We start from the raw sequence: 26,078 nt of genomic DNA, 5'->3' as shown, positions 1-26,078 counted from the left end.
TTCAAAACAGTATAAGCGGCATCGAAATGAAAATCCTCGAAGTAAGGTTTCCATGAGTACAAACTATTGATACCGTTTATTAACATTTGCGTGTTTTTCATAGCCGGTAACCCCTATGGCGCCCCTTATTTTGCTGTTTCGTCTGCACGAAATTCGTCAGGACTTTCTTCATCGGTGGACTCTTTCTTCAAGAGATAAAATAATCCATGGAGGACTCATGTGAAGATTTATAAAGAGGGGACTAATGGCTCACATGTATATAATCTTACGGCATGTGATCTGCTCGACTTCCTTTATTTAGTCGCAAATTTCTCGAAATCGGCTCGACGAATTTTCTTGAAATTTTTTCTGCTGTTAGATAGGGGTCCTATTTCAAAACAGTATAAGCGGCATCGAAATCAAAATCCTCGAAGTAAGGTTTCCATGAGTACAAACTATTGATACCGTTTATTAACACTTGAGTGTTTTTCATAGCCCGTAACCCCTATGGCGCCCCTTATTTTGCTGTTTCGTCTGCACGAAATTCGTCAGGACTTTCTTCATCGGTGGACTCTATCTTCTAGAGATAAAATAATCCATGGAGGACTCATGTGAAGATCTATAAAGAGGGGACTAATGGCTGACATGTATATAATCTTGAGGCATGTGATCTGCTCGACTTCCTTTATTTAGTCGAAAAATTTCTCGAAATCGGCTCGACGAATTTTCTGTAAATCTTTTCTGCTGTTAGATAGGGGTCCTATTTCAAAACAATATAAGCGGCATCGAAATCAAAATCCTCGAAGTAAGGTTTGCATGAGTACAAACTATTGATACCGTTTATTAACATTTGAGTGCTTTTCATAGCCCGTAACCCCTATGGCGCCCCTTATTTTGCTGTTTCGTCTGCACGAAATTCGTCAGGACTTTCTTCATCGGTGGACTCTATCTTCTAGAGATAAAATAATCCATGGAGGACTCATGTGAAGATTTATAAAGAGGGGACTAATGGATCACATGTATATAATCTTACCGCATGTGATCTGCTCGACTTACTTTATTCAGTCGCAAATTTCTCGAAATCGGCTCCACCAATTTTCTTCAAATTTTTTCTGCTGTTAGATAGGGGTCCTATTTCAAAACAGTATAAGCGGCATCGAAATGAAAATCCTCGAAGTAAGGTTTCCATGAGTACAAACTATTTATACCGTTTATTAACATTTGCGTGTTTTTCATAGCCCGTAACCCCTACGGCGCCCCTTATGTTGCTGTTTCGTCTGCACGAAATTCGTCAGGACTTTCTTCAAAGGTGGACTCTATCTTCTAGAGATAAAATAATCCATGGAGGACTCCTGTCAAGATTTATAAAAAGGGGACTAATGGCTCACATGTATATAATCTTACGGCATGTGATCTGCTCGACTTCCTTTATTTAGTCGCAAATTTCTCGAAATCGGCTCGACGAATTTTCTTTAAATTTTTTCTGCTGTTAGATAGGGGTCCTATTTCAAAACAGTATAAGCGGCATCGACATCAAAATCCTCGAAGAAAGGTTTCCATGAGTACAAACTATTGATACCGTTTATTAACATTTGCGTGTTTTTCATAGCCCGTAACCCCTATGGCGCCCCTTATTTTGCTGTTTCGTCTGCACGAAATTCGTCAGGACTTTCTTCATCGGTGGACTCTATCTTCTAGAGATAAAATAATCCATGGAGGTCTCATGTAAAGATTTATAAAGAGGGGATTAATGGCTCACATGTATATAATCTTACGGAATGTGATCTGCTCGACTTCCTTTATTCAGTCGCAAATTTCTCGAAATCGGCTCCACGAATTTTCTTCAAATTGTTCCTGCTGTTAGATAGTGGTCCTATTTCAAAACAGTATAAGCGGCATCGAAATCAATATCCTCGAAGTAAGGTTTCCATGAGTACAAACTATTTATACCGTTAATTAACATTTGCGTGTTTCTCATAGCCGGTAACCCCTATGGCGCCCCTTATTTTGCTGTTTCGTCTGCACGAAATTCGTCAGGACTTTCTTCATCGGTGGACTCTATCTTCTAGAGATAAAATAATCCATGGAGGACTCATGTGAAGATTTATAAAGAGGGGACTAATGGCTCACATGTATATAATCTTACGGCATGTGATCTGCTCGACTTCCTTTATTTAGTCGCAAATTTCTCGAAATCGGCTCCACGAATTTTCTTCAAATCTTTTCTGCTGTTAGATAGGGGTCGTATGTCAAAACAGTATAAGCGGCATCGAATTCAAAATCCTCGAAGTAAGGTTTCCATGAGTACAAACTATTGATACCGTTTATTAACATTTGCGTGTTTTTCATAGACGGTAACCCCTATGGCGCCCCTTATTTTGCTGTTTCGTCTGCACGAAATTTGTCAGGACTTTCTTCATAGGTGGACTCTATCTTCTAGAGATAAAATAATCCATGGAGGACTCATGTGAAGATTTATAAAGAGGGGACTAATGGCTCACATGTATATAATCTTACGGCATGTGATCTGCTCGACTTCCTTTATTTAGTCGCAAATTTCTCGAAATCGGCTCCACGAATTTTCTTCAAATTTTTTCTGCTGTTAGATAGGGGTCCCATTTCAAAACAGCATAAGCGGCATCGAAATCAAAATCCTCGAAGTAAGGTTTCCATGAGTACAAACTATTGATACCGTTTATTAACATTCGCGTGTTTTTCATAGCCGGTAACCCCTATGGCGCCCCTTATTTTGCTGTTTCGTCTGCACGAAATTTGTCAGGACTTTCTTCATAGGTGGACTCTATCTTCTAGAGATAAAACAATCCATGGAGGACTCATGTGAAGATTTATAAAGAGGGGACTAATGGCTCACATGTATAATCTTACGGCATGTGATCTGCTCGACTTCCTTTATTTAGTCGCAAATTTCTCGAAATCGGCTCCACGAATTTTCTTCAAATTTTTTCTGCTGTTAGAGAGGGGTCCTGTTTCAAAACAGTATAAGCGGCATCGAAATGAAAATCCTCGAAGTAAGGTTTCCATGAGTACAAACTATTGATACCGTTTATTAACATTTGCGTGTTTTTCATAGCCGGTAACCCCTATGGCGCCCCTTATTTTGCTGTTTCGTCTGCACGAAATTCGTCAGGACTTTCTTCATCGGTGGACTCTTTCTTCAAGAGATAAAATAATCCATGGAGGACTCATGTGAAGATTTATAAAGAGGGGACGAATGGCTCACATGTATATAATCTTACGGCATGTGATCTGCTCGACTTCCTTTATTTAGTCGCAAATTTCTCGAAATCGGCTCGACGAATTTTCTTGAAATTTTTTCTGCTGTTAGATAGGGGTCCTATTTCAAAACAGTATAAGCGGCATCGAAATCAAAATCCTCGAAGTAAGGTTTCCATGAGTACAAACTATTGATACCGTTTATTAACACTTGAGTGTTTTTCATAGCCCGTAACCCCTATGGCGCCCCTTATTTTGCTGTTTCGTCTGCACGAAATTCGTCAGGACTTTCTTCATCGGTGGACTCTATCTTCTAGAGATAAAATAATCCATGGAGGACTCATGTGAAGATCTATAAAGAGGGGACTAATGGCTGACATGTATATAATCTTGAGGCATGTGATCTGCTCGACTTCCTTTATTTAGTCGAAAAATTTCTCGAAATCGGCTCGACGAATTTTCTGTAAATCTTTTCTGCTGTTAGATAGGGGTCCTATTTCAAAACAATATAAGCGGCATCGAAATCAAAATCCTCGAAGTAAGGTTTGCATGAGTACAAACTATTGATACCGTTTATTAACATTTGAGTGCTTTTCATAGCCCGTAACCCCTATGGCGCCCCTTATTTTGCTGTTTCGTCTGCACGAAATTCGTCAGGACTTTCTTCATCGGTGGACTCTATCTTCTAGAGATAAAATAATCCATGGAGGACTCATGTGAAGATTTATAAAGAGGGGACTAATGGATCACATGTATATAATCTTACCGCATGTGATCTGCTCGACTTACTTTATTCAGTCGCAAATTTCTCGAAATCGGCTCCACCAATTTTCTTCAAATTTTTTCTGCTGTTAGATAGGGGTCCTATTTCAAAACAGTATAAGCGGCATCGAAATGAAAATCCTCGAAGTAAGGTTTCCATGAGTACAAACTATTTATACCGTTTATTAACATTTGCGTGTTTTTCATAGCCCGTAACCCCTACGGCGCCCCTTATTTTGCTGTTTCGTCTGCACGAAATTCGTCAGGACTTTCTTCAAAGGTGGACTCTATCTTCTAGAGATAAAATAATCCATGGAGGACTCCTGTCAAGATTTATAAAAAGGGGACTAATGGCTCACATGTATATAATCTTACGGCATGTGATCTGCTCGACTTCCTTTATTTAGTCGCAAATTTCTCGAAATCGGCTCGACGAATTTTCTTTAAATTTTTTCTGCTGTTAGATAGGGGTCCTATTTCAAAACAGTATAAGCGGCATCGACATCAAAATCCTCGAAGAAAGGTTTCCATGAGTACAAACTATTGATACCGTTTATTAACATTTGCGTGTTTTTCATAGCCCGTAACCCCTATGGCGCCCCTTATTTTGCTGTTTCGTCTGCACGAAATTCGTCAGGACTTTCTTCATCGGTGGACTCTATCTTCTAGAGATAAAATAATCCATGGAGGTCTCATGTAAAGATTTATAAAGAGGGGATTAATGGCTCACATGTATATAATCTTACGGAATGTGATCTGCTCGACTTCCTTTATTCAGTCGCAAATTTCTCGAAATCGGCTCCACGAATTTTCTTCAAATTGTTCCTGCTGTTAGATAGTGGTCCTATTTCAAAACAGTATAAGCGGCATCGAAATCAATATCCTCGAAGTAAGGTTTCCATGAGTACAAACTATTTATACCGTTAATTAACATTTGCGTGTTTCTCATAGCCGGTAACCCCTATGGCGCCCCTTATTTTGCTGTTTCGTCTGCACGAAATTCGTCAGGACTTTCTTCATCGGTGGACTCTATCTTCTAGAGATAAAATAATCCATGGAGGACTCATGTGAAGATTTATAAAGAGGGGACTAATGGCTCACATGTATATAATCTTACGGCATGTGATCTGCTCGACTTCCTTTATTTAGTCGCAAATTTCTCGAAATCGGCTCCACGAATTTTCTTCAAATCTTTTCTGCTGTTAGATAGGGGTCGTATGTCAAAACAGTATAAGCGGCATCGAATTCAAAATCCTCGAAGTAAGGTTTCCATGAGTACAAACTATTGATACCGTTTATTAACATTTGCGTGTTTTTCATAGACGGTAACCCCTATGGCGCCCCTTATTTTGCTGTTTCGTCTGCACGAAATTTGTCAGGACTTTCTTCATAGGTGGACTCTATCTTCTAGAGATAAAATAATCCATGGAGGACTCATGTGAAGATTTATAAAGAGGGGACTAATGGCTCACATGTATATAATCTTACGGCATGTGATCTGCTCGACTTCCTTTATTTAGTCGCAAATTTCTCGAAATCGGCTCCTCGAATTTTCTTCAAATTTTTTCTGCTGTTAGATAGGGGTCCCATTTCAAAACAGCATAAGCGGCATCGAAATCAAAATCCTCGAAGTAAGGTTTCCATGAGTACAAACTATTGATACCGTTTATTAACATTTGCGTGTTTTTCATAGCCGGTAACCCCTATGGCGCCCCTAATTTTGCTGTTTCGTCTGCACGAAATTCGTCAGGACTTTCTTCATCGGTGGACTCTATCTTCCAGAGATAAAATAATCCATGGAGGACTCATGTGAAGATTTATAAAGAGGGGACTAATGGCTCACATGTATATAATCTTACGGCATGTGATCTGCTCGACTTCCTTTATTTAGTCGCAAATTTCTCGAAATCGGCTCCACGAATTTTCTTCCAATTTTTTCTGCTGTTAGATAGGGGTCCTGTTTCAAAACAGTATAAGCGGCATCGAAATCAAAATCCTCCAAGTAAGGTTTCCATGAGTACAAACTATTGATACCGTTTATTAACATTTGGGTGTTTTTTATAGCCCGTAACCCCTATGGCGCCCCTTATTTTGCTGTTTCGTCTGCACGAAATTTGTCAAGACTTTCTTCATAGGTGGACTCTATCTTCAAGAGATAGAATAATCCATGGAGGACTCATGTGAAGATTTATAAAGAGGGGACGGATGGCTCACATGTATATCATCTTACGGCATGTTATCTGCTCGACTTCCTTTATTAAGTCGCAAATTTCTCGAAATCGGCTCCACGAATATTCTTCAAATTTTTTCTGCTGTTAGATGGGGGTCCTGTTTCAAAACAGTATAAGCGGCATCGAAATCAAAGTCCTCCAAGTAAGGTTTCCATGAGTACAAACTATTGATACCGTTTATTAACATTTGCTTGTTTTTCATAGCCCGTAACCCCTATGGCGCCCCTTATTTTGCTGTTTCGTCTGATCGAAATTCGTCAGGACTTTCTTCATAGGTGGACTCTATCTTCTAGAGATAAAATAATCCATGGAGGACCCATGTGAAGATTTATAAAGAGGGGACTAATGGCTCACATGTATATAATCTTACGGCATGTGATCTGCTCGACTTCCTTTATTTAGTCGCAAATTTCTCGTAATCAGCTCGACGAATTTTCTTTAAATTTTTTCTGCTGTTAGATAGGGGTCCTATTTCAAAACAATATAAGCGGCATCGAAATCAAGAACCTCGAAGTAAGGTTTCCATGAGTACAAACTATTGATACCGTTTATTAACATTTGCGTGTTTTTCATAGCCCGTAACCCCTATGGCGCCCCTTATTTTGCTGTTTCGTCTGATCGAAATTCGTCAGGACTTTCTTCATAGGTGGACTCTATCTTCTAGAGATAAAATAATCCATGGAGGACTCATGTGAAGATTTATAAAGAGGGGACTAATGGCTCACATGTATATAATCTTACGGCATGTGATCTGGTCGACTTCCTTTATTTAGTCGCAAATTTCTCGAAATCAGCTCGACGAATTTTCTGTAAATTTTTTCTGCTGTTAGATAGGGGTCCTGTTTCAAAACAATATAAGCGGCATCGAAATCAAAATCCTCGAAATAAGGTGTCTATGAATCCAAACTTTTGATACCGTTTGTTAACATTTGCTTGTTTTTCATAGACGGTAACCACTATGGCGCCCCTTATTTTGCTGTTTCGTCTGCACGAAATTCGTCAGGACTTTCTTCATCGGTAGACTCTATCTTCTAGAGATTAAATAATCCATGGAGGACTCATGTGAAGATTTATAAAGAGGGACTAATGGCTCTCATGTATATAATCTTACCGCATGTGATCTGCTCGACTTACTTTATTCAGTCGCAAATTTCTCGAAATCGGCTCCACCAATTATCTTCAAATTTTTTCTGCTGTTAGATAGGGGTCCTATTTCAAAACAGTATAAGCGGCATCGAAATGAAAATCCTCGAAGTAAGGTTTCCATGAGTACAAACTATTGATACCGTTTATTAACATTTGCGTGTTTTTCATAGCCCGTAACCCCTACGGCGCCCCTTATTTTGCTGTTTCGTCTGCACGAAATTCGTCAGGACTTTCTTCATCGGTGGACTCTATCTTCTAGAGATAAAATAATCCATGGAGGACTCCTGTCAAGATTTATAAAAAGGGGACTAATGGCTCACATGTATATAATCTTACGGCATGTGATCTGCTCGACTTCCTTTATTTAGTCGCAAATTTCTCGAAATCGGCTCCACGAATTTTCTTGAAATTTTTTCTGCTGTTAGATAGGGGTCCTATTTCAAAACAGTATAAGCGGCATCGACATCAAAATCCTCGAAGTAAGGTTTCTATGAGTACAAACTATTGATATCGTTTATTAACATTTGCGTGTTTTTCATAGCCCGTAACCTCTATGGCGCCCCTTATTTTGCTGTTTCGTCTGCACGAAATTCGTCAGGACTTTCTTCATCGGTGGACTCTATCTTCTAGAGATAAAATAATCCATGGAGGACTCATGTAAAGATTTATAAAGAGGGGATTATTGGCTCACATGTATATAATCTTACGGAATGTGATCTGCTCGACTTCCTTTATTCAGTCGCAAATTTCTCGAAATCGGCTCCACGAATTTTCTTCAAATTGTTTCTGCTGTTAGATAGTGGTCCTATTTCAAAACAGTATAAGCGGCATCGAAATCAAAATCCTCGAAGTAAGGTTTCCATGAGTACAAACTATTTATACCGTTAATTAACATTTGCGTGTTTTTCATAGCTGGTAACCCCTATGGCGCCCCTTATTTTGCTGTTTCGTCTGCACGAAATTGGTCAGGACTTTCGTCATCGGTGGACTCGATCTTCTAGAGATAAAATAATCCATGGAGGACTCATGTGAAGATTTATAAAGAGGGGACTAATGGCTCACATGTATATAATCTTACGGTATGTGATCTGCTCCACTTCCTTTATTTAGTCGCAAATTTCTCGAAATCGACTCCACTAATTTTGTTCAAATCTTTTCTGGTGTTAGATAGGGGTCCCATTTCAAAACAGTATAAGCGGCATCGAAATCAAAATCCTCGAAGTAAGGTTTCCATGAGTACAAACTATTGATACCGTTTATTAACATTTGCGTGTTTTTCATAGCCCGTAACCCCTATGGCGCCCCTTATTTTGCTGTTTCGTCTGCACGAAATTTGTCAGGACTTTCTTCATAGGTGGACTCTATCTTCTAGAGATAAAACAATCCATGGAGGACTCATGTGAAGATTTATAAAGAGGGGACTAATGGCTCACATGTATATAATCTTACGGCATGTGATCTACTCGACTTCCTTTATTTAGTCGCAAATTTCTCGAAATCGGCTCGACGAATTTTCTTTAAATTTTTTCTGCTGTTAGAGAGGGGTCCTCTTTCAAAACAGTATAAGCGGCATCGAAATCAAGATCCTCGAAGTAAGGTTTCCATGAGTACAAACTATTGATACCGTTTATTAACATTTGCGTGTTTTTCATAGCCGGTAACCCCTATGGCGCCCCATATTTTGCTGTTTCGTCTGCACGAAATTCGTCAGGACTTTCTTCATCGGTGGACTCTATCTTCAAGAGATAAAATAATCCATGGAGGACTCATGTGAAGATTTATAAAGAGGGGACTAATGGATCACATGTATATAATCTTACCGCATGTGATCTGCTCGACTTACTTTATTCAGTCGCAAATTTCTCGAAATCGGCTCCACCAATTTTCTTCAAATTTTTTCTGCTGTTAGATAGGGGTCCTATTTCAAAACAGTATAAGCGGCATCGAAATGAAAATCCTCGAAGTAAGGTTTCCATGAGTACAAACTATTTATACCGTTTATTAACATTTGCGTGTTTTTCATAGCCCGTAACCCCTACGGCGCCCCTTATTTTGCTGTTTCGTCTGCACGAAATTCGTCAGGACTTTCTTCAAAGGTGGACTCTATCTTCTAGAGATAAAATAATCCATGGAGGACTCCTGTCAAGATTTATAAAAAGGGGACTAATGGCTCACATGTATATAATCTTACGGCATGTGATCTGCTCGACTTCCTTTATTTAGTCGCAAATTTCTCGAAATCGGCTCCACGAATTTTCTTTAAATTTTTTCTGCTGTTAGATAGGGGTCCTATTTCAAAACAGTATAAGCGGCATCGACATCAAAATCCTCGAAGAAAGGTTTCCATGAGTACAAACTATTGATACCGTTTATTAACATTTGCGTGTTTTTCATAGCCCGTAACCCCTATGGCGCCCCTTATTTTGCTGTTTCGTCTGCACGAAATTTGTCAGGACTTTCTTCATCGGTGGACTCTATCTTCTAGAGATAAAATAATCCATGGAGGTCTCATGTAAAGATTTATAAAGAGGGGATTAATGGCTCACATGTATATAATCTTACGGAATGTGATTTGCTCGACTTCCTTTATTCAGTCGCAAATTTCTCGAAATCGGCTCCACGAATTTTCTTCAAATTGTTTCTGCTGTTAGATAGTGGTCCTATTTCAAAACAGTATAAGCGGCATCGAAATCAAGATCCTCGAAGTAAGGTTTCCATGAGTACAAACTATTTATACCGTTAATTAACATTTGCGTGTTTTTCATAGCCGGTAACCCCTATGGCGCCCCTTATTTGGCTGTTTCGTCTGCACGAAATTCGTCAGGACTTTCTTCATCGGTGGACTCTATCTTCTAGAGATAAAATAATCCATGGAGGACTCATGTGAAGATTTATAAAGAGGGGACTAATGGCTCACATGTATATAATCTTACGGCATGTGATCTACTCGACTTCCTTTATTTAGTCGCAAATTTCTCGAAATCGGCTCCACGAATTTTCTTCAAATCTTTTCTGCTGTTAGATAGGGGTCGTATGTCTAAACAGTATAAGCGGCATCGAATTCAAAATCCTCGAAGTAAGGTTTCCATGAGTACAAACTATTGATACCGTTTATTAACATTTGCGTGTTTTTCATAGCCGGTAACCCCTATGGCGCCCCTTATTTTGCTGTTTCGTCTGCACGAAATTCGTCAGGACTTTCTTCATAGGTGGACTCTATCTTCTAGAGATAAAATAATCCATGGAGGACTCATGTGAAGATTTATAAAGAGGGGACTAATGGCTCACATGTATATAATCTTACGGCATGTGATCTGCTCGACTTCCTTTATTTAGTCGCAAATTTCACGAAATCGGCTCCACGAATTTTCTTCAAATTTTTTCTGCTGTTAGATAGGGGTCCCATTTCAAAACAGTATAAGCGGCATCGAAATCGAAATCCTCGAAGTAAGGTTTCCATGAATACAAACTATTGATACCGTTTATTAACATTTGCGTGTTTTTCATAGCCGGTAACCCCTATGGCGCCCCTAATTTTGCTGTTTCGTCTGCACGAAATTCGTCAGGACTTTCTTCATCGGTGGACTCTATCTTCCAGAGATAAAATAATCCATGGAGGACTCATGTGAAGATTTATAAAGAGGGGACTAATGGCTCACATGTATATAATCTTACGGCATGTGATCTGCTCGACTTCCTTTATTTAGTCGCAAATTTCTCGAAATCGGCTCCACGAATTTTCTTCAAATTTTTTCTGCTGTTAGATAGGGGTCCTGTTTCAAAACAGTATAAGCGGCATCGAAATCAATATCCTCGAAGTAAGGTTTCCATGAGTACAAACTATTGATACCGTTTATTAACATTTGCGTGTTTTTTATAGCCCGTAACCCCTATGGCGCCCCTTATTTTGCTGTTTCGTCTGCACGAAATTTGTCAAGACTTTCTTCATAGGTGGACTCTATCTTCAAGAGATAAAATAATCCATGGAGGACTCATGTGAAGATTTATAAAGAGGGGACGGATGGCTCACATGTATATCATCTTACGGCATGTTATCTGCTCGACTTCCTTTATTAAGTCGCAAATTTCTCGAAATCGGCTCCACGAATATTCTTCAAATTTTTTGTGCTGTTAGATGGGGGTCCTGTTTCAAAACAGTATAAGCGGCATCGAAATCAAAGTCCTCCAAGTAAGGTTTCCATGAGTACAAACTATTGATACCGTTTATTAACATTTGCTTGTTTTTCATAGCCCGTAACCCCTATGGCGCCCCTTATTTTGCTGTTTCGTCTGATCGAAATTCGTCAGGACTTTCTTCATAGGTGGACTCTATCTTCTAGAGATAAAATAATCCATGGAGGACTCATGTGAAGATTTATAAAGAGGGGACCAATGGCTCACATGTATATAATCTTACGGCATGTGATCTGGTCGACTTCCTTTATTTAGTCGCAAATTTCTCGAAATCAGCTCGACTAATTTTCTGTAAATTTTTTCTGCTGTTAGATAGGGGTCCTATTTCAAAACAGTATAAGCGGCATCGAAATCAAAATCCTCGAAATAAGGTGTCTATGAATCCAAACTTTTGATACCGTTTGTTAACATTTGCTTGTTTTTCGTAGACGGTAACCACTATGGCGCCCCTTTTTTTGCTGTTTCGTCTGCACGAAATTCGTCAGGACTTTCTTCATCGGTAGACTCTATCTTCTAGAGATTAAATAATCCATGGAGGACTCATGTGAAGATTTATAAAGAGGGACTAATGGCTCTCATGTATATAATCTTACCGCATGTGATCTGCTCGACTTACTTTATTCAGTCGCAAATTTCTCGAAATCGGCTCCACCAATTATCTTCAAATTTTTTCTGCTGTTAGATAGGGGTCCTATTTCAAAACAGTATAAGCGGCATCGAAATGAAAATCCTCGAAGTAAGGTTTCCATGAGTACAAACTATTGATACCGTTTATTAACATTTGCGTGTTTTTCATAGCCCGTAACCCCTACGGCGCCCCTTATTTTGCTGTTTCGTCTGCACGAAATTCGTCAGGACTTTCTTCATCGGTGGACTCTATCTTCTAGAGATAAAATAATCCACGGAGGACTCCTGTCAAGATTTATAAAAAGGGGACTAATGGCTCACATGTATATAATCTTACGGCATGTGATCTGCTCGACTTCCTTTATTTAGTCGCAAATTTCTCGAAATCGGCTCCACCAATTTTCTTTAAATTTTTTCTGCTGTTAGATAGGGGTCCTATTTCAAAACAGTATAAGCGGCATCGACATCAAAATCCTCGAAGTAAGGTTTCCATGAGTACAAACTATTGATACCGTTTATTAACATTTGCGTGTTTTTCATAGCCCGTAACCTCTATGGCGCCCCTTATTTTGCTGTTTCGTCTGCACGAAATTCGTCAGGACTTTCTTCATCGGTGGACTCTATCTTCTAGAGATATAATAATCCATGGAGGACTCATGTAAAGATTTAGAAAGAGGGGATTATTGGCTCACATGTATATAATCTTACGGAATGTGATCTGCTCGACTTCCTTTATTCAGTCGCAAATTTCTCGAAATCGGCTCCACGAATTTTCTTCAAATTGTTTCTGCTGTTAGATAGTGGTCCTATTTCAAAACAGTATAAGCGGCATCGAAATCAAAATCCTCGAAGTAAGGTTTCCATGAGTACAAACTATTTATACCGTTAATTAACATTTGCGTGTTTTTCATAGCCGGTAACCCCTATGGCGCCCCTTATTTTGCTGTTTCGTCTGCACGAAATTGGTCAGGACTTTCTTCATCGGTGGACTCGATCTTCTAGAGATAAAATAATCCATGGAGGACTCATGTGAAGATTTATAAAGAGGGGACTAATGGCTCACATGTATATAATCTTACGGTATGTGATCTGCTCCACTTCCTTTATTTAGTCGCAAATTTCTCGAAATCGGCTCCACGAATTTTGTTCAAATCTTTTCTGGTGTTAGATAGGGGTCCCATTTCAAAACAGTATAAGCGGCATCGAAATCAAAATCCTCGAAGTAAGGTTTCCATGAGTACAAACTATTGATACCGTTTATTAACATTCGCGTGTTTTTCATAGCCGGTAACCCCTATGGCGCCCCTTATTTTGCTGTTTCGTCTGCACGAAATTTGTCAGGACTTTCTTCCCAGGTGGACTCTATCTTCTAGAGATAAAACAATCCATGGAGGACTCATGTGAAGATTTATAAAGAGGGGACTAATGGCTCACATGTATATAATCTTACGGCATGTGATCTGCTCGACTTCCTTTATTTAGTCGCAAATTTCTCGAAATCGGCTCCACGAATTTTCTTTAAATTTTTTCTGCTGTTAGAGAGGGGTCCTGTTTCAAAACAGTATAAGCGGCATCGATATCAAAGTCCTCGAAGTAAGGTTTACATGAGTACAAACTATTGATACCGTTCATTAAAATTTGCGTGTTTTTCATACCCCGTAACCCCTATGGCGCCCCTTATTTTGCTGTTTCGTCTGCACGAAATTCGTCAGGACTTTCTTCATAGGTGGACACTATCTTCTAGAGATAAAATAATCCATGGAGGACTCATGTGAAGATTTATAAAGAGGGGACTAATGGTTCACATGTATATAATCTTACGGCATGTGATCTGCTCGACTTCCTTTATTTAGTCGCAAATTTCTCGAAATCGGCTCCTGCAATTATCTTCAAATTTTTTCTGCTGTTAGACAGGGGTCCTATTTCAAAACAGTATAAGCGGCATCGAAATGAAAATCCTCGAAGTAAGGTTTCCATGAGTACAAACTATTGATACCGTTTATTAACATTTGCGTGTTTTTCATAGCCCGTAACCCCTACGGCGCCCCTTATTTTGCTGTTTCGTCTGCACGAAATTCGTCAGGACTTTCTTCATCGGTGGACTCTATCTTCTAGAGATAAAATAATCCATGGAGGACTCATGTGAAGATTTATAAAGAGGGGACTAATGGCTGACATGTATATAATCTTGAGGCATGTGATCTGCTCGACTTCCTTTATTTAGTCGAAAAATTTCTCGAAATCGGCTCGACGAATTTTCTGTAAATCTTTTCTGCTGTTAGATAGGGGTCCTATTTCAAAACAATATAAGCGGCATCGAAATCAAAATCCTCGAAGTAAGGTTTGCATGAGTACAAACTATTGATACCGTTTATTAACATTTGCGTGCTTTTCATAGCCCGTAACCCCTATGGCGCCCCTTATTTTGCTGTTTCGTCTGCACGAAATTCGTCAGGACTTTCTTCATCGGTGGACTCTATCTTCTAGAGATAAAATAATCCATGGAGGACTCATGTGAAGATTTATAAAGAGGGGACTAATGGATCACATGTATATAATCTTACCGCATGTGATCTGCTCGACTTACTTTATTCAGTCGCAAATTTCTCGAAATCGGCTCCACCAATTTTCTTCAAATTTTTTCTGCTGTTAGATAGGGGTCCTATTTCAAAACAGTATAAGCGGCATCGAAATGAAAATCCTCGAAGTAAGGTTTCCATGAGTACAAGCTATTTATACCGTTTATTAACATTTGCGTGTTTTTCATAGCCCGTAACCCCTACGGCGCCCCTTATTTTGCTGTTTCGTCTGCACGAAATTCGTCAGGACTTTCTTCAAAGGTGGACTCTATCTTCTAGAGATAAAATAATCCATGGAGGACTCCTGTCAAGATTTATAAAAAGGGGACTAATGGCTCACATGTATATAATCTTACGGCATGTGATCTGCTCGACTTCCTTTATTTAGTCGCAAATTTCTCGAAATCGGCTCGACGAATTTTCTTTAAATTTTTTCTGCTGTTAGATAGGGGTCCTATTTCAAAACAGTATAAGCGGCATCGACATCAAAATCCTCGAAGAAAGGTTTCCATGAGTACAAACTATTGATACCGTTTATTAACATTTGCGTGTTTTTCATAGCCCGTAACCCCTATGGCGCCCCTTATTTTGCTGTTTCGTCTGCACGAAATTCGTCAGGACTTTCTTCATCGGTGGACTCTATCTTCTAGAGATAAAATAATCCATGGAGGTCTCATGTAAAGATTTATAAAGAGGGGATTAATGGCTCACATGTATATAATCTTACGGAATGTGATCTGCTCGACTTCCTTTATTCAGTCGCAAATTTCTCGAAATCGGCTCCACGAATTTTCTTCAAATTGTTTCTGCTGTTAGATAGTGGTCCTATTTCAAAACAGTATAAGCGGCATCGAAATCAAAATCCTCGAAGTAAGGTTTCCATGAGTACAAACTATTTATACCGTTAATTAACATTTGCGTGTTTTTCATAGCCGGTAACCCCTATGGCGCCCCTTATTTTGCTGTTTCGTCTGCACGAAATTCGTCAGGACTTTCTTCATCGGTGGACTCTATCTTCTAGAGATAAAATAATCCATGGAGGACTCATGTGAAGATTTATAAAGAGGGGACTAATGGCTCACATGTATATAATCTTACGGCATGTGATCTGCTCGACTTCCTTTATTTAGTCGCAAATTTCTCGAAATCGGCTCCACGAATTTTCTTCAAATCTTTTCTGCTGTTAGATAGGGGTCGTATGTCAAAACAGTATAAGCGGCATCGAATTCAAAATCCTCGAAGTAAGGTTTCCATGAGTACAAACTATTGATACCGTTTATTAACATTTGCGTGTTTTTCATAGCCGGTAACCCCTATGGCGCCCCTTATTTTGCTGTTTCGTCTGCACGAAATTTGTCAGGACTTTCTTCATAGGTGGACTCTATCTTCTAGAGATAAAATAATCCATGGAGGACTCATGTGAAGATTTATAAAGAGGGGACTAATGGCTCACATGTATATAATCTTACGGCATGTGATCTGCTCGACTTCCTTTATTTAGTCGCAAATTTCACGAAATCGGCTCCACGAATTTTCTTCAAATTTTTTCTGCTGTTAGATAGGGGTCCCATTTCAAAACAGTATAAGCGGCATCGAAATCAAAATCCTCGAAGTAAGGTTTCCATGAGTACAAACTATTGATACCGTTTATTAACATTTGCGTGTTTTTCATAGCCGGTAACCCCTATGGCGCCCCTAATTTTGCTGTTTCGTCTGCACGAAATTCGTCAGGACTTTCTTCATCGGTGGACTCTATCTTCCAGAGATAAAATAATCCATGGAGGACTCATGTGAAGATTTATAAAGAGGGGACTAATGGCTCACATGTATATAATCTTACGGCATGTGATCTGCTCGACTTCCTTTATTTAGTCGCAAATTTCTCGAAATCGGCTCCACGAATTTTCTTCAAATTTTTTCTGCTGTTAGATAGGGGTCCTGTTTCAAAACAGTATAAGCGGCATCGAAATCAAAATCGTCGAAGTAAGGTTTCCATGAGTACAAACTATTGATACCGTTTATTAACATTTGGGTGTTTTTTATAGCCCGTAACCCCTATGGCGCCCCTTATTTTGCTGTTTCGTCTGCACGAAATTTGTCAAGACTTTCTTCATAGGTGGACTCTATCTTCAAGAGATAAAATAATCCATGGAGGACTCATGTGAAGATTTATAAAGAGGGGACGGATGGCTCACATGTATATCATCTTACTGCATGTTATCTGCTCGACTTCCTTTATTAAGTCGCAAATTTCTCGAAATCGGCTCCACGAATATTCTTCAAATTTTTTCTGCTGTTAGATGGGGGTCCTGTTTCAAAACAGTATAAGCGGCATCGAAATCAAAGTCCTCCAAGTAAGGTTTCCATGAGTACAAAGTATTGATACCGTTTATTAACATTTGCGTGTTTTTCATAGCCCGTAACCCCTATGGCGCCCCTTATTTTGCTGTTTCGTCTGCACGAAATTTGTCAGGACTTTCTTCATTGGTGGACTCTATCTTCAAGAGATAAAATAATCCATGGAGGACTCATGTGAAGATTTATAAAGAGGGGACGAATGGCTCACATGTATATAATCTTACGGCATGTCATCTGCTAGTAGTGAATGGGGTCACCCTACGTACAATGGGAATTAGCATTACAGGGACCCCTGGGTCAATCTACGTACAATGGAAATTTAACATGGCGAAAAATCGTGGGTCAATCTACGTACAAGGGGAATTTAACATGGGAATAAATCGTGGGTCACTCTACGTACAAGTGGAATTTAACATGGGATTTTTTTTTAAATTTAAAAAAAAAATTTTTTTTTAAAAAAGGGGTAGGCAATGGAAAGGCTATCTCTTTTCGAGAAATATGGCTGGCCCTGAAAAGGGCCTTTGGGTTTTATGTTAATGTATTCATTAACATAAATGGCACCGCATTGGTCTTCTTCTTGTCCTTAGGCTGCGTCTTACTGTTGGTCCGTACATCAGCACTCTTTTCAGGCATCCTTGTCTTTCGACGTAGATCCTACGTATCCATAGGCTGGTGTTTGTCCTGTGGACAACGGTCCACTTCGATCGGACATACATGAGCAAGTCTGTCCGAAACATCATGGAAGACACAAGGGTGGATGACTCAACTGTAGTCCACATCTTGAAGCGACGAGAACAGGTGAATCAATGCATTGAACGGCGCTTATTTATAGGCGGAGGAAGGATTGAAACGGATTGAGTTCATTTACCAATCCGAACACGCGTTACAGAATTCAGTCAGCTCGCATCCAATCCGAGGAGAGCAGTCTGTGACGTCACGTAGTCAATATAGATTCGCTAGCGCTTGTGTGCAGTCAATCTATGCGACAGTGATTCAACATGACGGAAACTCAGAAAACGATCCAGTGGGGTGCACCAGCAGGGGAGACTGCCCAAGGGAACCCGGACTTACTTTCAGAAGAGGTGAATTGGGATTTTGTGGATTTTCTCTCCTCGCAAGAATTTGTTCCGGAACCTTCGTTACTTTCTTCATTACCGCAAGTGGAGAATTTTAGACAGAGACAGAAAGAAGAATTGGAGAAATTTATACAACGACAAAAGGAAGCGGAACAGACTTTTCTCCTACAGCAACAGCAACAAGAAGAAGAGGTAAGAAAAAAACAACAGCAACAACAGCAAGAAGAAGTAGCAGCAAAGAAACAAGAGGGTGAAAATCAAACGGTCACGGTACTGTTGGACATTTTAGCGGAGTTAAGAAGTCTGAAACAAATGTATCAGACTTCTTTATCACGACCGAAGAGAATACGACCTTCCCGAGCCAAACATGTCAACCCTGTGACTAAGCCTACCGTACCACCCTTAGTGATTTCAACCCAATCATTATCATCATCAACATTACGCAGTCCAGAAGTAGGCCTTGGCCGTGGCAAAGGCTTAAGGCAGTTAAAATTGATTGCTTAAACTCACCCCTACACCATGAAGAAAAAAGGCCCTTTTCAGGGCCACCCACATTTCTCGAAAAGAAATACAATTTCAATTTGCCAATAACTCAAAAAAAAACTCACCCATGTTACCCTTTTAATACGTGTCTGTGTATGAGTGCGTGAGTGTAGCTTCTTATTTTAAAATCACAACTCAAAGACACTTACCTTATATCATTCATTTATTCTTTTCTCCATTTTTTACAATCCAATTCACAATTTATAACACAACACTTTAATAAAAAGTTCATTAATTTCTTCTTTTCTCCTTGTTTAGTCTCTCTGTTTTTTGAATTTCTTCACCGTCACACTCTTTTCCTCTTCTTCCTCCTCGCTTTCTTCCCTTCTTCTTTTTTTCTCCTGTTTCTTTTTCTTCACCTGTCTTCTTTCTTCCTCAGAAGAATCCCTCTCTTCCTCTGAAGAATTCCTCTCTTCTTCTGAAGAATTCCTCTCTTCTTCTGACTCCTCTTGTTTCTTTTTTGGGCAATCTGGAGACCAATGTCCTTTTTCTTTACAATAATAACAGGTATCTTGACTTTTGTCTCTTTTATCCCCTGTTTTTTTTTCTTTTTTGACGGTCTGGACACTCTGAAGACCAATGCCCTTTCTTCTGACAGATATAGCAAGTATCTTGACTTTTATCTCTAAAGGAAGGAGAGTAGTCCGTAGGCTGGTCTGAAGAGAATTTTCTAATGACCCCTCGCAAAGCTCTGACGAAACGTTCCATCTGGTCAGTCTCTTCCATCGTTGTGCTCGGCTCGAGAGTGAAATGAATAGTGAAAGGACAAGACACACACCCTTTTATATACGCTGGTCTGCTATGACTATAAAGTAGTTTATGGTGTTTACACTTGAGTCATTTGACTTTTTGCTTTCAAGATGAAACGATCCCATTCATTCGAGAAGAAAGAAGAAGAAAGTAAGAGGCAGAAACGTGATCTATCGCCTCGTACCAGGGCTGAGATCTTGGCACAAATTCATGCCAGTGATTTTGAAGAGGACATGAGTGAACCAGAATCCGAACCCTCTAAACCAAGTTCATCACCCTTAGTTAACCCTGAAAATTACTATTCCATTCGAGAGACGGAAAAGCGCTCCTCTAGAAAATTTAGAACCACGGCTTACAAATACACGGTGAAGTTTAAAGATTTCAAGGCTGAAGTGCCGTTAGAGAAAGCAGAAGGGTTCATCACTGAGGTGTGGGATTCTTTGCTCACTGCACTCAAGCGACAATGTCAACCCAAAGAAGACGATCGCTTGAGACTTTCCATACAACACGACGGTTTGAAATCCCCTGTTTGGATCGAGTTTAGCACCCCTGCAGAATTAACTGCTTCCAAAGTCATGGACAAGATTCAACACGTACAACAATCTAATGATCAGTTTGACATCACCGATGGTAAAGCCACACTGGACATGACCCACGTCTCTCCTCCTCAAGGGACTGGACGCAAAAAGATGTTATTGGTGGACGACCTTCGCAACACCAAAACGAGTCTCGTCCGAATTAACAACCCTCATGACCAGATGTGTTTAGCCCGTGCCATCGTGGTGGGACGAACCTATGCCAACAAGAACGACACGGTAGAATGGAAAAGAACCTGGAACACTATTCAACGTTCCGACCGAGCCAAACAACGAAACGAAGCAGAACTCCTGTTACAACAAGCCGGACTGCCCAAAGACACACCTTGTGGCATTCCCGAGATGCAAAAATTGCAAGATGTCCTAGCTCCACGATACACCTTGAAAGTGCACCCTCAAGAAATGCGCGGGCCTCTATTGTTTCGAGGCCAAGATTTTAAGGACGGAAAATACATTCACCTTTATCATCACGATGACCATTTCGATACCATTACCAGTATCACTGGATTCCTGGGATATGTTTATTATTGTGAGAAATGTGACTATGGTTATAATAATCGAGAGCAACACAAACATTGTGGATGGAAATGCTCAGGATGTTTGGCCTCTCCACCCTGTCTGAGCGAAGAACCAGTGCCTTGTTCAACTTGTCTGCGCACGTTTGTCAGCCCTACCTGTTACCAACAACATCTGAAGACGCAAGGTTCACAGAAGAAATGCGCTTGTCAACTGCTGAGATTGTGCCCTACGTGTGGACAAGGCATACGTACCAATAGTACCAAGGCACACGTATGTCGAGGAAAGAAAAAATGTCACATTTGTCACCACATCGTGGACTTGGAACACGAATGCTACGTGCAAAAATACCAACCCCCACCAGAGAAAGAGGACGGTCACAAGAAGAAAGGCAATTTCATCTTTTTCGATTTCGAATGCATGCAAGAGACTGGCATTCACATTCCTAATTTCTGCGTGGCTCATCGAGCGTGCGAGAAGTGCATTCAAGAACCTATCTTCAGTCATTGCCCTCACTGCAGCAAGATTCCTGGAGGACGTGAAAAAATCTTTCGGGGACCAAACACGTTAGCCGATTTTGCACAATGGGTCTTAGACCCCATCGACAAGACGTGGAGCCAAGAGGACATCGAACGTTACGGAGATTGTCATCGTCATGCCACGGTGATGGCTCACAATTTCTCCGGATACGATGGACAGTTTCTTTTGAGGTACTATACGGAACAAGGCACCGAGCGTCCTAAAGTGACTTTGAACGGAGCCAAAATCATTTTCATGCAAGTGGGACAAGTACAGTTTAAAGATTCGATGAGTTACTTGGCCATGCCTTTGGGTCGAATGCCTAAAACGTTTGGAATGACAGAAATGGCTAAAGGGTACTTTCCACACTTTTTCAATACGGAAGCCAATCAACATGCCGTTCTACCCCATTTACCTGAGGCTCACTATTACGACCCCGACAACATGCGTACCGAACAACGAGAAGCTTTCTACGCTTGGTACCAGGCTCATGCCTCTGACCCCTTCGACTTTCAGGAAGAAATGTTAAAGTATTGTCGTTCCGACGTGGACATTTTACGACGTTGCTGTGGAAAATTTCGAGAACTGTTCATGGAACACGGAGGGGTCGATCCTTTGAAAGAAGCTTGCACCATTGCCAAAGCGTGTTCCTTAGTGTACCGCCAACGATTCATGCCTGAAAAGACCGTGGCTGTCATCAGTCCTCAAACGACCCACTATGTCAAGCGTCAATACTCGGTCAAAGCCCTACGTTGGTTACATTACTTGTGCGACAAGGAAGACAAGTGGATTCAGCATGCCCGCAACGGAGGGGGCGAAAAGACCATCGGAACGTATTCGGTAGATGGGTGGGACTTAGAAAACCCCAAGATCGTGTACGAGTTTAACGGTTGCTTATTTCACGGATGTCCCGTCTGTTACCCTGACCGTGGTACTAAAAATCAGTTTTTGCAACGAACCATGGAAGACTTGTACCAGGACACTTGTCAGCGACGCCTAAAGTTAGAACAGGAAGGATACCAAGTGGTGGAAATGTGGGAACACGAGTACGATCACCGTATGAAAACCGATCCCGAGTTTAAACGCCTCGTGGAAAGTTACCAGTTCATGGACCCGCTGAACCCGAGGGATAGTTTGTACGGAGGAAGGACCAATGCCACCTGTTTGCTGTACCAAGCCGACGAAGAGAAAGGAGAAGAAATCAAATACTTGGACGTGTGTTCGCTGTATCCCTACGTGTGCAAATATTGTCGTTTTCCCGTAGGGCACCCACAATTGCTGACGGAACACATTGACCTGAAAAACATTCGACAATACGAAGGCTTGATCAAGTGCAAAGTTTTGCCTCCCACCAACCTCTACCATCCCGTCTTACCTCACCATTGTCAAGGCAAACTGATGTTTCCCTTGTGCCGTACTTGTGCCGAAACGTGCAACCAAGACCAACCTTGTCAGCACACCCAGGAAGAACGTGCCTTGACGGGAACCTGGGTCAGCGTAGAATCGTTCAAAGCTCTGGACATGGGATACCAACTGTTAGAAGTGTACGAAATTTGCCACTTTCCCAAGACACAACAATACCACAAGGGTGACCCTACTCAGAAAGGCATTTTCGCCGACTACGTGGATGCCTTTTTGAAACTGAAGCAAGAAGCCAGCGGCTATCCTTCCTGGTGTCACACTCCCGAAGACCAAATACAATTCAAAGAGAAATACCGGGAACAAGAAGGCATCACTTTAGACCACATCGAGAAAAACGAAGGCAGGCGATCGTTTGCCAAAGTGATGTTAAATTGCTTGTGGGGTAAAATGGCACAACGACCGTGTTTACCCAAGACGGAATATTTGACAGAACCTTCCCGCTACTTCCAGATGATTCACGATAAAACCAAATACATGAAACACGTGGACGTCGTTCGAGAGAATTTAATCTTGGTCAATTACGAAGAAGATCTGGACTTTGTACAAGACGACCCTTTTGGAAATGTCATCATTGCGGCTTACGTGACAGCCCATGCTCGCTTAAAATTGTACGAAGCTTTAGAACTGTTAGGGGAACGCGTCCTGTACTTTGACACGGACAGTTGCATTTACATCCATCACCCGATTCAACATCACCCTAACATCGAAGGAGACCGTTTAGGAGCCTGGACAGACGAACATCCCGACGACAAGATTCTAAGTTTCGTCAGTGGCGGTCCCAAAAATTACGGCTACGAATACCGTGACAAACAAGGAGAAGTGCACACGACGTGCAAAGTGAAAGGACTGACTCTGAATTATCGTACCAGTCGAGTGGTCAACTTTGGGGTATTGAAAGAAGCCTTGCAATCGGGAGAGGATGGAAACTTTAAAGTGACCACCTACCAACCGAACAAAATTGTACGTTTACCCACTCACCACATCGTCAGTCGGCCCTTGGAAAAAGTCTATCAAATTGTATACCAGAAGCGAGTTCGACTTCCCAATCATTTCACCTTACCGTACGGTCACGTCGGTATTGGTCTGTATATAAAAAAGGAACCCTAGGCAAGATCGATAGTTCATTGTGACTACCAAGACCGAGCGAACAAGATGAATACTTTGAAAAAGACATCGTTTCAGTTTGGGGATTGTAAAAAAGTTGTATCTTCCTCTAGTGTGACTAATATTGGATGGATAAGACCCATGCATTGCGACGGAAAATGTCCGGAAGGAAACTGCGATTGTCCATGTGGTTACCATTGTAATTGCGTAACGGAGTTTGCAGACGAGTGCGATTGTGAGCCTTGCGATGGGACCGATGCTGTACCTTGTGACCTGAGCGATGCCGTAAAGCATCATGGGAACTTTAGTGCCCCTACCCCTGTCATGGAAAGTGATGCTGTGCGTGTCAAACCTGTGGGATGCGAAAGCGATGCTGCTCGTCCTCTTGGACATTTTACTGGGTTTCGTTTTAAAGGGGAATGTCGACCTTCACGTTTACCTCCCTACGGATGTCATCCAGCCCTGAGCAAACTCCTACCCATTTCACTCAACCCTCATCGAAACGAACCTGTGAAAAACGAATATTCGTTTCCTGTGCGTTCGTCGGAATACTGCGACTTTGAAAATCGTCTTCAATCGTTCAAAGGAAAATGGCCAAAGTATCTGGGAGGACCGACCCCCGAAGAATTAGCCAGAGCCGGATTTTTCTACTTGGGCGAAGGAGATAAAGTCAAGTGCTTCAGTTGCAGTGTGTCACTTCACCACTGGGAACCGCAAGATTCGGCCTACGTAGAACATGCTCGATGGTCACCGAATTGTCATTACTTACCTTTAGTGGGACCGAGACATTGAAGTAACTTCTTACCATAATCATCTGTTCATGGATACTTTACAAGAGAACATTTGTGCTTTGCCTGTGGAGTTGAGAGAACGCATTTACCGAGAGCTGGTCAAAATACAAGTGAAACGTAAAGAACAATTGCATCCGATACGTCACCGGTGTTTGAACCACTGGTACCTGAAGGCTATACAAGGACTGATTCAATTGAAAGTGTTCCATTGGACAGACATTGATCAACGACCTCCTGGTTATAAAAAGGAATGGTTTGGTATTGACGATTCTATCTACTACATTGTAAACGTATTGCATCGAATTCCAGAGGAAGAGTTAACGAATTACCAACATCTTTCACACAATGTCAACTTGGTGAAAGAGGAAACTTCTGAACGAATTGTAATGTGTAGATTAGTGACTCAACGATTTAAATTCGACACTGAAGTGAAACCATGTTTGTGCAAAGAGTACATTTCTTGTGTCAGACCAAAGAGGATTTAGTATGACCTATTCATGGATACTTTACAAGAGAACATTCGTGCTTTGCCTGTGGAGTTGAGAGAACGCATTTACCGAGAGCTGGTGAAAATACAAGTGAAACGTAAAGAACAATTGCATCCGATACGTCACCAGATCTTTAACCACTGGCACTTGAATGGTATAAGAGAACTGATTCGTCAGAAATTCTTTCAATGGTCAGACATTGTTCAAAACTTTGAGGTCGCTAATGATCGACATGTTCATAATTATGGTTACTTCGAGATTCACCTACAGCAATACATTGAGGAAGACAAGTTAAAGGATTACCAACATATTTTACGTGGAATCTACTTAGAGGAAGAGGAAACACCTAAACGAACTCTGACGTTTCGGTTACAGTATGCAAGATTTAGATTCCCTACTGGAGAACGAAGATCTCTGGCTAGAAAGTACGTCTATTGCATCCGAAAAAAAGAGAATATAAAAACAGGCTGCCATGCCACGGTTTATGTCACATGTCATCCAACAGATTCCGTGGAAGGAACTCAATGACCATATTCAAACCGTGGATCATTACCATCAATTATTACAAGAACTGTATCCATTCAATTTTGGACGACAAGTGGTGTGTGTCTTAGTGACTTGTTTTCTGGGATTTCGTTTACCAGCCGATTCTTTGTGGACTCTTTACGATCAGTACTTACCACCTCCATGGCCTTAAATGGTCACGAAAAACTCCTTTTGCTCAAAGCCTTGCGTTTTCATCTGGATACTTCTCGACCTCAACAGGAAAAAAAGATTCGTCAACTTTTAGCGACCCAAGACGTGTATGACGATGTGTGTGTAGCTTGTGACTTACACCCTCATTGGACAGATGTTCGTGATTGGAAAAAGGGGGGTTTTGAGGCTTGGACCCAAGAAGTGGCCCAGTATGCACAAGAGTTGTTCAAGGAAAAAAGTTACTTTTCAACCTGTGTTAGTGACGGTGCCAGAAGAACCCGTCACCGAGAACAACCACTCGCTTCAGGACAGGACTGTCATGGACATGCCTGAAAGGTCATTCCGGGAGGACACTTGTGTGACAATACCTCATGTAGAGACTGTAAGAACATTACACACTGTCCCTAGGACATCTTGGTTAACCAAAACATGTTGTACAGACACTTGTTTATATTCCACTTTGATCG

This window comes from Sinohyriopsis cumingii, chromosome 15 (genome assembly GCF_028554795.1).
Source record: "Sinohyriopsis cumingii isolate HCF-2022 chromosome 15, ASM2855479v2, whole genome shotgun sequence".
Taxonomy (NCBI): Eukaryota; Metazoa; Mollusca; class Bivalvia; order Unionida; family Unionidae; genus Sinohyriopsis; species Sinohyriopsis cumingii.
Note: the sequence above shows the minus strand (reverse complement) of the source record.